Here is a 13293-nt window from a genome sequence, read left to right on the forward strand (position 1 = left end):
AAGGCTTATCTCGATTAAGTTTAGTTTAAAGGCTTATCTCGATTAAGTTTAGTTTAAAGGCTTATCTCGATTAAGTTTAGTTTAAAGGCTTATCTCGATTAAGTTTAGTTTAAAGGCTTATCTCGATTAAGTTTAGTTTAAAGGCTTATCTCGATTAAGTTTAGTTTAAAGGCTTATATCGATTAAGTTTAGTTTAAAGGCTTATCTCGATTAAGTCTAATTTAAAGGCTTATCTCGATTAAGCTTAGTTTAAAGGTTTATCTCGATTAAGTTTAGTTTAAAGGCTTATCTCGATTAAGTTTAGTTTAAAGGTTTATCTCGATTAAGCTTAGTTCAAAGGTTTATCTCGATTAATTTTAGTTGAAAGGTTTATCTCGATTAATTTTAGTTCAAAGGTTTATCTCGATTAATTTTAGTTCAAAGGTTTATCACGATTAAGTTTGGTTTAAAGGCTTATCTCGATTAAGTTTGGTTTAAAGGCTTATCTCGATTAAGTTTGGTTTAAAGGCTTATCTCGATTAAGTTTGGTTTAAAGGCTTATCTCGATTAAGTTTGGTTTAAAGGCTTATCTCGATTAAGTTTGGTTTAAAGGCTTATCTCGATTAAGTTTGATTTGAAGGTATATCTCGATTAAGTTTAATTAAAGGTTTATCCGAATTAAGGTTAATTAAAGGTTTACCTTGATTAAGTATAATTTAAAGGTTTATCCTGATTAAGTTTAATTAAAGGTTTATCTTGATTAAGTGTGAAATAGAAATACGAGGCTTTATCAACAGCTATACAGTTTAAATATTAATTAAGTAGTCCATTTAAAATTTATTCGAGTTTTTATCCAAAATATGTATATTTTATGTTTAAATTCACCCTAATTATACTTAATTATGTTGAAATTAATGAAGGATTGTGGTTTGGCAGTATTGATTTAGCTTATAAATTGAGCTTCAAAAAATTATTAACCTTAATTTTAATGTTTAGATGAGTTTTTGATTAGTTCCAACACATTGCGTTCAATTTTTATCATGCCCCGTGCTAAATTTGCGGTAACGTGAAGATTAACAATTAAATATGTTGTACCGGGGAGCCCGTTACAACGGATCACTACAAAGGTTACAATGTTAATGAATGATGTGATTCCATAGTTTCGCTTAAATACCAGTAATTAAATCAAATACCTAAACAATTCATAGCAATTCTGACATATAAACTAACGGCAATGAGGACTGTGGAAATAGCGAACGCAACCCTCTGTTTCCCACGTGGTTACGTTGAAAAAATCTGCACATGGAATTTATTTGACTAATTACGTAAAGACAATGTTCTCCTGGATTAACCAGCACCACTGGTACTTATATTTCTAAATTAAACAATCCACTCTTGGTAACAAATAATTTATAAAACGTAATATCATATACGGACTGTTTCACCAGGAAAAAAATTGTTTTAACGAATCGTTTCCAACGTGGTTACGTTGAGAGAATCTGTGCTGATGTAAACATGGAAATTCCTCTACATTGGTTCAGTTTAAGGAATTATACCACACACCTTCACAATTAGTACCATTTTAGTGAGATTAACAAATAATGAAACCCTGTATACCACATACGTAACCCTCCGTTTCCAACGTGGTTACGTTGAGAGAATCTGTGCAGATGTAAACATGGAAATTCCTCTACATTGGTTTCGTTTAAGGAAATATATCACACATCTTCACAATTAGTAGCATTTTAGTGAGATTAACAAATAATGAAACCCTGTATACCTGCTATATTTGTTGGTAGCAGAAAACGAAGCAGACTGCGTATTTTTATAATACAGAGCTGGAAATTAGCTTTTTTATCTTTAAAGGGGAAAGACACTATAAAAGACTATATTACATAGACAAACTAAAATACAACTTAAGCCTTGGCCGTAAAGAACGTTCAAAAACTTACTTTAAATGATATAAAAACCTCTGTTAACTGTAATTATTTACCTGAATTACTTTTCTAGACGAAAATTCGACCTGATAACGACGTATTTCTTATTAAGGGTGCTACAGTTAATTAGAAAATACATATAAAGGTGCTCAAGCTCGGATGAAATACCAAAGTAATTTGTCAGCGTCTACTGCTAGATAGTCTGACCCAAAAGTAATTTTTGACGTACTTTCAGAATTAACTAAAATTAACAAACTTAGAGTTAATTGATTTAAATTAAACTAGCCGATAGCACACCTTGAATACTTAATTGTTAATTCAAGAGTATTCCGAAAAGTAACTTCGCTGTAGTTTTTCTGTTCGCGGTGGGGGTAAATCACGAAAAACGCCATGTTAATCTCCATAGGAAATTAAGTAAAAGCATGTGAATTTTGCTTTAACGTTACAAAAGGGTGTCAAGTCATATCTACAAGGGTCTACCGGCCCTGTAGAATAAACGATGTTGCTTTGTCTTAAATAGACGACATTAGTTATTTAGTTTATTAACTAGTCTGAACAAAATAAATTTAAATTATCATATTTTTTTTGAACATCAGTCTTCTTAGCAACTTACAGATTTAAACTTTTTTGGGTGCACATTTGAAAATTTGTCAAGCCAGCAACAATTAAATCTATGTCCGTCAAGGTGCTTACACGAAATCCCTTGAAAATAATTAATTTCATGATAAAATGTTTTCGGAAAATGTAATTGTTCTTGAAAAAGCGTAGATATGTAATTTTTTCAATTAATTTAGAGGGAATAGATCGATTAACAGTAAAATCAGTTGATTGAATTTAATATTTTTTAAGGATTAAATGGATAAAAATAACTAAAAAAAATTTCAATATCTGAAGCTTCAGCCAATTGATAAACCTCACACATATCGTTTGTTTTTTCGGTCTTGGTCCAAATCAAGACGTTTTTTTATAATATCTGTCACTTCAGTCTTAATGTAATTAAATTTTGAATAATTATGTTAGCTTTACCGTATATATATTTATATACGTGGGCTATTTATATATATAGGCGCTAGCCCACTTGCGAGAAGGTTCAAGGTAGTTTGACCATAAAGGATAGGTTTGACTAAATTGACTCTGCGAGACTTCCAAATTCCAATCGTGCCGAGACTGCCGACTACCGTGTAGTTTTAAATCTAACTTAATACCACTACCAAAACCTGGTACCACTTGGCAAGCCCTTCATTTGGGTCTAAACTCTAGAGTGATGCGGTTTATTGTGTTTGAAATAGAAAAGTTAAGAGTAGAAATTGGAAGAAAGCTTGAATTTTTAAACTGGTCCCGCCTCCATTCTCATCAAAAAACTTAATTATTAATTTTTTCAATTAAAAACTGGTCCAAGCAACCAATAAACTGGTTTTGGACCAGTGGACGTATGCTATTTCTAAGTCTGGTAGTGTTAAAATTGTAACAATACTAGGGCCGTGCAGACTATTCGTTACTATTTGGTCGGACCAAATAATTTGGTCAAAATTGGCGTTTACTATTCGCACCGACGAATCGAATAATGATTTTCAAAATTCTAGAATACCAAATAATGAGCTTCGAAAAACCGACTATTCTATAGCGGATAAAACAATTTGAAAGTGAATGTTTTTAACAGTCTATTGACCAAATTATTTGGTATTCGCAACCAGTTTTTGAATTTTTCTGTTGATTTTGTGAATTTGAGGGCGCTGTCATAGAGATAGAAACATAAATGTTATGCTCCTATCCCTATGGGCGGCGCTGTGATAGAGTCCGCTGGACCGTGGCCTCATAGATGACGTGACTCGGCAGACACAGCCTTAAAATTCTGACGTGGCTACTGTTAAGTATTACCCGCGTTCACCGAGTCGCGTGATCTAGGAGGCTATAGCTGGAATCAGCCACTCAGTCTTTAGAAGTTCATAGACAAGGATAAATCATTATCGCTAACTATATTGAACTTCCTAATAATATGTCACTATAGTATACCTATTAAAAAATATAGTATCATGGAAGAGGTCATACATTGCAAAGCGAGTAGGGATATATTGACAATTAATCTAATTTTGATTAAAATAAAACCTTTGATTCGTTAAAAAATAAGTTTTCAGCTGTTCAAAAGTACCTTTCCGAGTCATATTATTTATAAATTTGAAATTTCGTAGAATAGTTTTATAGAAATTTAAATTTGGTCGAATTTTTGAACTTCACACTATTTGGTCAAATTATTTGGTCATTTTCCTATTCCGAGCCGAGAGATGGCTCCCAAAATCAGTGCTATTTGGTATTCGACGAATACCTTAAAAAGTACTATTCGCACAGCCCTAAACAATACTCCTGTTAAAAAGGCACAAATACTGTAAAATCCCCCCCCCCAAACTTTAAGTTTCGCTCCTTTTCAATGGCTCTCTTTCAATATGGGAAAAATGCTTTTAAATGACAATTTATTTAAGTGTAAGAATTAAACAGGAAAATGGAGGCTGAGTGTAAGATAAGTGTAGTTTTAATTATAATTTGTTAGTTTAATTATAAGGTATCCATGAATTTCCCAAAAACATTCGTGTTTTGGGTTAATTTCACATTAATTATAATTGATTAAGTTTAATTTAACGGTTTATCTAGTGTGGATACAAGTTTCCATAAAATATTAACTTTAATTGCAATTACCCTAAAATATGTAAGAGCTTTCGATGTATTTTAATGATGAATTAAATTAATTTGAAAGTGAAATAGGAAACATCTGTGGCTGTGCGAAAAACTTGTGATGTTTTAATCTTAATTTGAGCGCGGTTCGGGAGAGTGGATTAAGCTTAAAAGTATAATTGCAACGTTTAGTGAAGTTTAACATTTTTGCCAGTCATTATTTTACCTTAAACTTTTGAATTTCGCGCCAATTAATGTACTTTAAAGACAGTTTAAATTAACTTAAGTGTGAAATAGAAAACATTGGGATTTATACCAATGGCTTGGGTAGTTTTAAATAAGATTAAAAGTTATTTGAGTTTTTATCCAAAAAATGAATATATTTGGTTTAATTTCACGTTAATTATATTTAATTGAGTGACAATTAACGTAGGATTGTGTTTCGGCAGTGTATATTTAGGTTATATAATTACTTTGAATAAATACTTCACGTTAATTGCAATTTTTAGTGGAGCTTTTGAATCTTATTTTACTCTACACTTTCGAATTTCGCGCCTATTAATGTATTTTAAAGATAATTTAAATTGACTTAAGTGTGAAATTGAAAACATGGGGCTATACTAACAGCTTGTGCAGTTTTAATCTTAATTAAGTATTTTATTTCAAAGTTACTCGAGTTCTCATCCAAATATATATATTTCATGTTTAAATTCACGTTAATTATACTTAATTAAGTTGAAATTAATGAAGGATTGAGGTTTGGCAGTGTTGATTTAGCTTACAAAATGAGTATCGAATCACCTTAATTGTAAAGTTTAGAAGAGTTTTTCATTCTTGCCAAGACAATGTGTTAAATTTTTATCATACCACGTGCTAAATTTGCGGTAACATAAAGATCATCTATAACATATGTTAATGAATGATGTGATTCTATAGTTTAGCTACTTTGGCTTCAATAACAGTAATTAAATTAAATACCTAAACAATTCATAGCAATTTAGAAAAATGAACAAACGGCAATGTGAACTGTGGAGATAGCGAACAACGTAACCCTCCGTTGCTGACGTGGTTACGTTGGAAAAATCTGCGCCGATGTAAACATGGAAATTATTTGACTAATTAAATTACATAACGACACTGTCCTCCTGGATTAATCAGACCACTGTTACTTATATTTATGAATTAACAAAATCCACTGTTGGTAACAAACTGCGCTAAGGTAAACACCACGAGTCTTTAAACTGCCGTAAGGAAAACATTTTAAACTTTTTGTCATCTTACCAGTAGCATTTTGAAGTTTTCGATCTTTTCACAGGGTGAAAAGCACTATCTTTATTTCAACACGTTAATAATTTGAATAGGTATGCCATTTTTTACATCAAATTGCAAGCGCACACGGTAAATACAGCATAAAAAACCTAGGGTAGTAGGGTTAACCCGGTTAGGCTCTGTTTCTAGCATAAAATTGAGCAGACTATACAATGGATTCCAATCCAAAACAAATGAGAGCTGGAAATCAGCCTTTTAAATAATCTTTAAAGAGTAACGAAAATAGGGTAATGGCAGCCCTCTGCCTTCGACTGTATTAAGCTCTATGGGGAAACAACATGGGGTGCTATTAGTCTATATAACTTAAGCCTTGGCCGTAAAGAACGTCGAAAAACTTACTTCAAAAGATATAAAAACCTCTATTAACTGTAATAATTTACCTGAATTACTTTTCTAGACGAAAATTCGACCTGATAACGACCTATTTCTTATTAAGGGTGCTACAGTTAATTAGAAAATACATATAAAGGTGCTCAAGCTCGGACGAAATACCAAAGTAATTTGTTAGTCTACTGCTAAGAAATTAGGAAAATCAGCAAGAAAGCCAACATTTGCAATTTGTCAACGTAACTTGTTAGCACCCACAAACCTAGGCCCTTCTAGTTGTCAACGAGAACAAAATGAAGCATAAGTTTAAGCATGGTTTAAGCGCGCTATAAGGTTAGGCTGACTTCTGGCCCAAAAGTAATTTTTTGACGTACTATCTTAATTAGTTAAATTACAAAAATTAGAATTCATTAATTAAAAATCGAAACACGTAAGTTTCCCATTTAATAAATGCTTGTTAATTTAGAAGTATTCCGAAAACTAACTTCGCTATAGTTTTTCCGTAAGGCCGGCTTCAATTGCCTTAAAAAACCGAAAATTTTTAATGCTTTTTCTATGGGACGCTAACCCTAAAAGGTGTGACTTTTTCTTTAACATTACGGAAGGGTGTCATGTCATATCTACAAGGGCCTACCGGCCCTGTAGAATAAGGAACAAGCTAAGTATAAAATTTTAATTAATAAATCGAAACAAAAGAGCTGGGAGGAGTTTTGTTCCGGGCTTACCGCGAAAGACCCCTTTAGTACACCATATAAGATAGCCATGGGTAGGACCTTCAAGCCAACGGAAATTCAGGCAGTATTTAAAAAGGATGGCACTAAAACGTCTTCCTTTGATGAAACCATCCATGTTTTATTGGATAACTCAAACGAAGATGAAATAGAACATAGAGATATAAGACAGGATCAGTTTGTCATCCCTTTAAGTCAGGACGATATTCCTATAACTACTAAGGAGATCTCAATTGTGATCCGGGGCTTTTCTAAGGGCAAGGCGCCGGGCTTGAATTCCATTACGATTGAAATTTTTGAAAATGTGTTCGAAGCTATCCCCTGTAAGGTAACGCAGTTATTTAACTCCTGTTTCAGTATCGGGCTCATTCCCCGATGCTGGAAAATCTCCAAATTATTTCTGCTCTCTAAAACCGGAAGAGATAAAGCGGACCCAAAGGATTATCGCCCTATTTGTCTTTTATCAGTGGTCGGTAAAGTCTTTGACAAGTTACTAACTAATAGGTTATATTATTACCTTCATAGGCAGAACCTCCTGCACGTCCGTCAGTTCGGCTTTAGGCATGGGGTTAGTACGACAGACGCAATAAGTCTTAGTAAGAAATAATCGTTCATTGGGCAATCATGTTAGAGAGTAAGGATGTCCCTATAAACCCAAAAATTTTACCCCCTTCTTTCCCCCCTTTGGGGAGGGGTAAAATTTTTGGGTTTATAGAGACATCCCTGGGGTTGGGGGGTGGAGGGGGAGATGGGGGGGGGCATTGATGACGTCACGTGATGGTTTTGGCGGGAAATTAGAATTTATTTTTAGTGTATTGGTATGGCGTCATGGCGAATTTTTGATGACGTCACTTGGATGATACCTGTAGGGATAGGCTTATGCTAGGCTTATGCTATTGTAGATCCTGAAAAGGATAGGCTTATGGTAGGTTATTCTAGGCTTATTATAATGACTTATGGTATGTTATTCTAGGCTTATTATAATGGCTTATGGTAGGTTATTCTAGGCTTATTATAATTATGAATCAGAATTTTAGTCAAAAACTTTTAATGAACACAATCAATTCCAATTCATTCGCGAATGTACGCGTCGTTATTTAAGCAAATGTAGAATAAATTATATAACTGTAGCTTACGCGTCAAGTTTTTTTCACGAACCAAGTTACAAAAATCTTCGAAAATGCTCGAAGGAACTATACACGCTGCTAGGAAATTTTTTACACGGTCATAATCATTGTGAGACATAGTACCACGACTTACATAATATTTTTGATATATATCATTCATGCGCTTTACAATAGCTTCGTACATGCATTTAATAACTTCGGCTTGATCATTTAAAAGCTTGAAGTGAAATCTCATAAAACTAAATTTCTCGTTCAGTTTCCCTGCCTCGGCCTTTGTTAGAGTGAAGACGTTGCCATCGTCGAATACTATATTCCCCTCCATAACGGTTATTTTTATTTTCATGTTCAAGTAACGAAAATTACCCCAGTCACCAGTTTCCATAGCTGAATAGACCTCCGTCCACTCCTCCATAAATTCCTTCAAAACGTCTTCCGAGATTGTAACAATAGTCCCGTCCTTCTTTGTCAAAAGCAGGCTTGGCTCGCATCCCTTCACCCCAAACACCGCCGAGCAATCAGCCCCGAGTCTAACACGGGCGTTCACGCGGTAATCTAAAACACGACCTCCTACTTTGGTGGACATTCTTACGGCAGATCTTTACGGTTTAAAAGCTGAGGACTGAATGATCTTTATTGCGAGATTTTCTTGAGAGTGCGGGGTTAATAATTAGCCTGAGGGTATATTGACTGGTGCTTTTCTTTTTTATTGCCCTTTATTGCCCACCCAATAGGACCTTAAAAGGGGGCGTGGCTAAACCAGTTGTATTGTTATCAATGGAATCTGTATTTAGAGTGATTTATGACGCACCACCAACATGTTAAGACATTCCATCGGCTTTTTATGTATACGTAACCATGGTCAGACGGGTCTATGGCCATAAAAAGGGGCAGCATTTGCACAAAATAATTTATCCCCATCCGTTTTTTTTTTTTTTTTTACTATAAAGACGTGTCTTAATGGGTTTAGGGGCATGTTCGAATCAGTTGTATTGTTATGAATGGAATCTATTTTCGGATTTATTGCTTTGTTAGTTGGTGACTCTTCCTACCACGAAACATTTAATTGTTTCCAGGTGTTTGCCCTGAAGGCATTATCCTGACAAGTCTCAACATGTTATGTCTTTGTTGCGTTACCCGAAATTAAAGTAATATTTTTAAAATACCAAAATGCAAATTCAACTAGAAATACAGTTACTAGGATGAAAGTAACGGCCAGTATTTTCCCTGGCTTTGAAAGAGCTTCGCGAATTAACGTCTGCTTAGTAACCGCGTCCATTACAATCTAACCTTTCATCCCCTTATTTGGGATATAAATAGCGTCTGATTTGGTCAGGACCTCATTTGATTGTTAGACACCGCCAGGATAAGATGAATCGAGAAATTACACGTCTAGAAACGTTTGGCGCATTTGCGAGTACGTTTGTAAAACCGTCAGAACTAGCCCGTCATGGGTTTTACTATTTAAGTTCGGGGAAGGACGCTGTTAAATGCCATTTTTGTGACTTAACGCTACGAGGATGGGAACCTAACGACAATGTTTTCGAAGAGCATCAGAAATTCAAGGCAGACTGTCCACTACTTCAAGGATTACCAACAAATAACATACCTATATTCATCCAAAACCCATTGACTAAAGACATGCCGCAAACAGAAAGTACAGAGATGTCCCTCAAGAAGAGTGGGAGAAAGAAAAAGTCATTCCGCCAACCCAACCCATACCAACAACACTTACTACGAATGACGATATTGTACTAAGAATTAAACGCGTTAATCTTGAGAAAGCTATAATTGAAATGTTTATTCAAGAACTTTTGCGACATGAAAGTTAGATCCTATTATTGTAATATATTCCATACCTTATTACGTTTCTAAATTATAAAAGAACCAATCAAAAAACTTGAAATGTAACTCGAAATAAATATAATTTTTTCCTTAATTTGTTCTTTGTATTGCTATTATACCTACTACAGTCTTGATAAAACCTCGTTGAAATAAATTCTAACTAAATTTATCAAAATTATTCCTATTTTCAATTTGGTTCCTCAAAATGATATATGGCTTTAGGGAGGGGTGAATGACCTCGGGTCCCTGAGATGCATGGGAATTTATTTTTCTTTGATTGGGCCACCCCACAGGTTGGTTTATGACCTTGAAAAGGGGGGCTGAACAAAAGCATCTATTCCCTTTGTCTTTTTGGGTCATTCCAAGACTTCTATGGCCATAAAAGAGGGCTGAACTTGAACAAAAGAATTTATTTTGTCAATTCTTTAATTGGACCCCACACCAGATGGTTTAGGGCCTTAAAAGGGGGCGTGGTCGAACCAGTTGTATTGTTATCAATGGAATTTATATTTAGAGTGTTTTATGACTAGGCCAAACGTGTTAAGACATGTTTATGACATTGAGGGGGATCTGTTTTTCTAATTGTATCACGAAAGTATAAAAGGGCGGATCACTCTAGGCTTACTCATCAGTTTACTTCTGACCGCTGTTGATGCAAGCCAAGAAATCTTCTGCTCCCAAACAGTATTTTAGTATTTTAACTTAGTTTTTACAAGTGTTTTCAATTTAACTTACATTTTTTACAAGTGTTTTAGTATTTTTAACTTAGTTTTACAAGTGTTTTAGTATTTTCATTTTAACTTAGATTTTTATAAGTACTTTCAATTTTTTATAAGAAATTTCAATTTTTATAAGTACTTTATTGTTTTAGTATCTGACTGTTTTTATAAGTACTTTAAAATTTTTTATAAGTACATTACTGTTTTATTGTTTTAGCATTAGTGTTTTAGTATATTTTTGTGTTTTAGTATATTTTTGTGTTTTAGTATTATTATTTAGGCCTATTCAGTTTTATTATTAGTATTTTGGGGTATTTGTATTTTTAAGTTATCGCAATGGCCAACTCTAATGTAGAAATTGAACTCCCTATTGAAGTTGATAGTTTTTTAGTCGACTTTCCAGACTCGTTAGAAATATCCTTTTTAAATGCCGATGACACGTTTATGGCAAACTATTCTACAACCCCGTCTATGTTTAACATTACCCCGCAGTCTGGGGCCAACAATAGCCCTTCTCCTCCTCCTTTGTCGCCTCTGGAAGAGGCGTTTCAAAACGACGATGTTTCTTTTTTAGACGGTTATACTACCCCACCATCTCAAAATGAGTCAATGGATGAAGGGGAAGAACAGGTAGGGGGTGTGGTTCTTACTCCTCCACCTCCATCTCCGCTAGTTGCACCACCAGGTGTAAACGTACTTTCTAGCGGGGTAGTGTCCTTCCCCAATTTTAATCTTGATGGATGGGGAATGGAAGTACAATTTGACAATAACATCGTCGAATCTGTAAGCGACTTCCTAGAATACGTTTTGGACGACTGTTTGCCCGATGACATGATTGCAATTTCAATGACAAGCATTTATAATCCAGGCCTTCAAACCGCGGACTTTAGTTTTAGAAGAAGGGATCAAATAGATATTGGATTCATACTAGAAGTAGTGGCTGATAAAGCCTATAATTCTGAAGGGGGTTCAAAGTTTTTTCTCGGTCCTATAGGAATAACCATACAGCGTGTGAGATTGCCCCAAGGCGCCAAGCGTTGCAAGGCTATTGGTATCTGTAGCTTCGAGACTTTTGCCAGGGAGAAGAAATGCATTATACAAATTAAAAATAACGATCAGCTATGCCTCCCACGTGCTCTAATTTTGGCTAAAATAACCAGGGGGCATACAATGCATCCCCTTGACAAAAGCCTCGAGGCGGATTTCAAAGCACTATGTCGTTCGGATATTAGGAAAAAGGCAGGAGAGAGGCTTAGGAAGATGGCGGAGGAATTAGCCGTGGCGGCGGAAGTACCATTGGACGAATGCGCGGGGGCGGGTGCTCTACCTAGATTTCAATCGTACTTGGCTGATTACCAGGTCATAGTATTTACAGTTAGAGCAAACGTCCCCTACCGTATTTTCGGGGAAGCAGATTTTATTCCCGGTGCCGATGGTAATCCAAAGCCGCGGCTATACCTTTTTAACTATCAAAACCATTTTGACGTCATAACCAAACCTAGCCCTCTCTTCCGTTTTAATTTTTTCTGCGAAAGGTGCCTTGTGGGGTATAACAACTTAGATTTTAACCACGCTTGCAACAAGTATTGTTATTCCTGTCAAAGGGCCGAAGATTGCGAGGGGGGTGAAATTAGATGCGAGACCTGTCATCGCGATTTTAGGGGGCAAGAATGCTTTGACGCCCATAAGGCTAGTGGAAGCAAAACCCTATCAGTCTGCCAAAGGGTTTTTAATTGCCCCCGTTGCGCAAAAACAATAGATATGGGGAAACGCAAGTCACTTCACAACTGCGGGGAAGTCTATTGCGTAATCTGTAATAAATTCAACCCACACCCCCACTATTGTTTCATGCAGGTTACCGACTCTAAAGCCCATCCTGCGGCTAAAAAAGCTAAGACCCATCCTTCGGTTACTATCTTTTATGATCTCGAATGGGTTCAAAATACCCCAGACCCTTCAAACCCTAATGCTTTCCTACACACTCCTATCTTATGTATTTCTCAAAAAATCTGTGATCAATGCATTCTCGAGAAATCCGATCAATTTACTTGCGCCACCTGCGGGCCTCGAGAACGGGTGTTTCTCGGGAATGAGCCTGTTCTGGATTTTTTAAATTATCTTCAAGAATTCCACAATTCTCCCAAAATAACCGTTATAGCACATAATGCGAAGGGCTACGATTTACAATTTCTGTACAAAGCCATGTTACCCATCAAAGCGTGGCGCCCTCAAGTGATAATGACGGGAACGAAGATTATGCAAATTCAATATGAGAATTTGACATTTATAGATAGTTTAAATTTCATCCCATCCCCCTTATCTAGCTTTGTTTCCACTTTTGGCTTAGACCCTAGTTTAAATAAGGGATATTTCCCGCACTTGCTCTTCAACTTTGTTCCCGAACACGTGTTTGATCCAAAAGATCCTACGAGTACAAATTATGTCTTGAGGGAAAGCATGCCTCTTTTAGAATCTTACGCGCCAGACAGGCTAACCGAAAAACAACGCTCGGTTTTAATTTCATGGCACAACGAACAAGTTGAAGCTAAAAAAGGTTTCAACTACGTTGAAGAATTGATACATTATTGCCGTTTGGACGTTAGGATTTTAAGAGAGGGGTGCTTAAAGTACAGGG

General features: G+C 35.5%; 2 long non-coding RNA genes across 13 annotated transcripts; both read right to left on the minus strand.

The window, feature by feature from the left end:
- Positions 1-361: 361 nt before the first annotated feature.
- On the minus strand, positions 362-2331 carry LOC149589645 (uncharacterized). 10 transcript variants are annotated; one of them, XR_016379660.1, is made up of 4 exons: positions 1973-2102; positions 1760-1817; positions 1604-1669; positions 362-1542 (listed from the first exon to the last, which is right to left on the minus strand). It is a non-coding gene; the product is annotated as an uncharacterized LOC149589645 (long non-coding RNA). The 10 variants fall into 10 exon arrangements; XR_016379659.1 differs by having other exon boundaries at positions 1760-1837; positions 1973-2095; XR_016379658.1 differs by having other exon boundaries at positions 1604-1705; positions 1760-1837; positions 1973-2095.
- Positions 2332-2477: 146 nt separating this feature from the next.
- On the minus strand, positions 2478-6426 carry LOC149589646 (uncharacterized). Of its 3 annotated transcripts, none has more exons than XR_016379647.1 (3): positions 6293-6426; positions 5385-6001; positions 2478-2618 (listed from the first exon to the last, which is right to left on the minus strand). It is a non-coding gene; the product is annotated as an uncharacterized LOC149589646 (long non-coding RNA). The 3 variants fall into 3 exon arrangements; XR_016379648.1 differs by lacking the exon at positions 6293-6426 and having other exon boundaries at positions 5385-5797; positions 5865-6049; XR_016379646.1 differs by lacking the exon at positions 6293-6426 and having other exon boundaries at positions 5385-6049.
- Positions 6427-13293: the final 6867 nt, after the last annotated feature.

The sequence above is a fragment of the Phalangium opilio genome, unplaced genomic scaffold, assembly GCF_054372755.1.
Source record: "Phalangium opilio isolate 3A_F unplaced genomic scaffold, DU_Popi_V2 ptg000521l_1, whole genome shotgun sequence".
NCBI lineage: Eukaryota > Metazoa > Arthropoda > Arachnida > Opiliones > Phalangiidae > Phalangium > Phalangium opilio.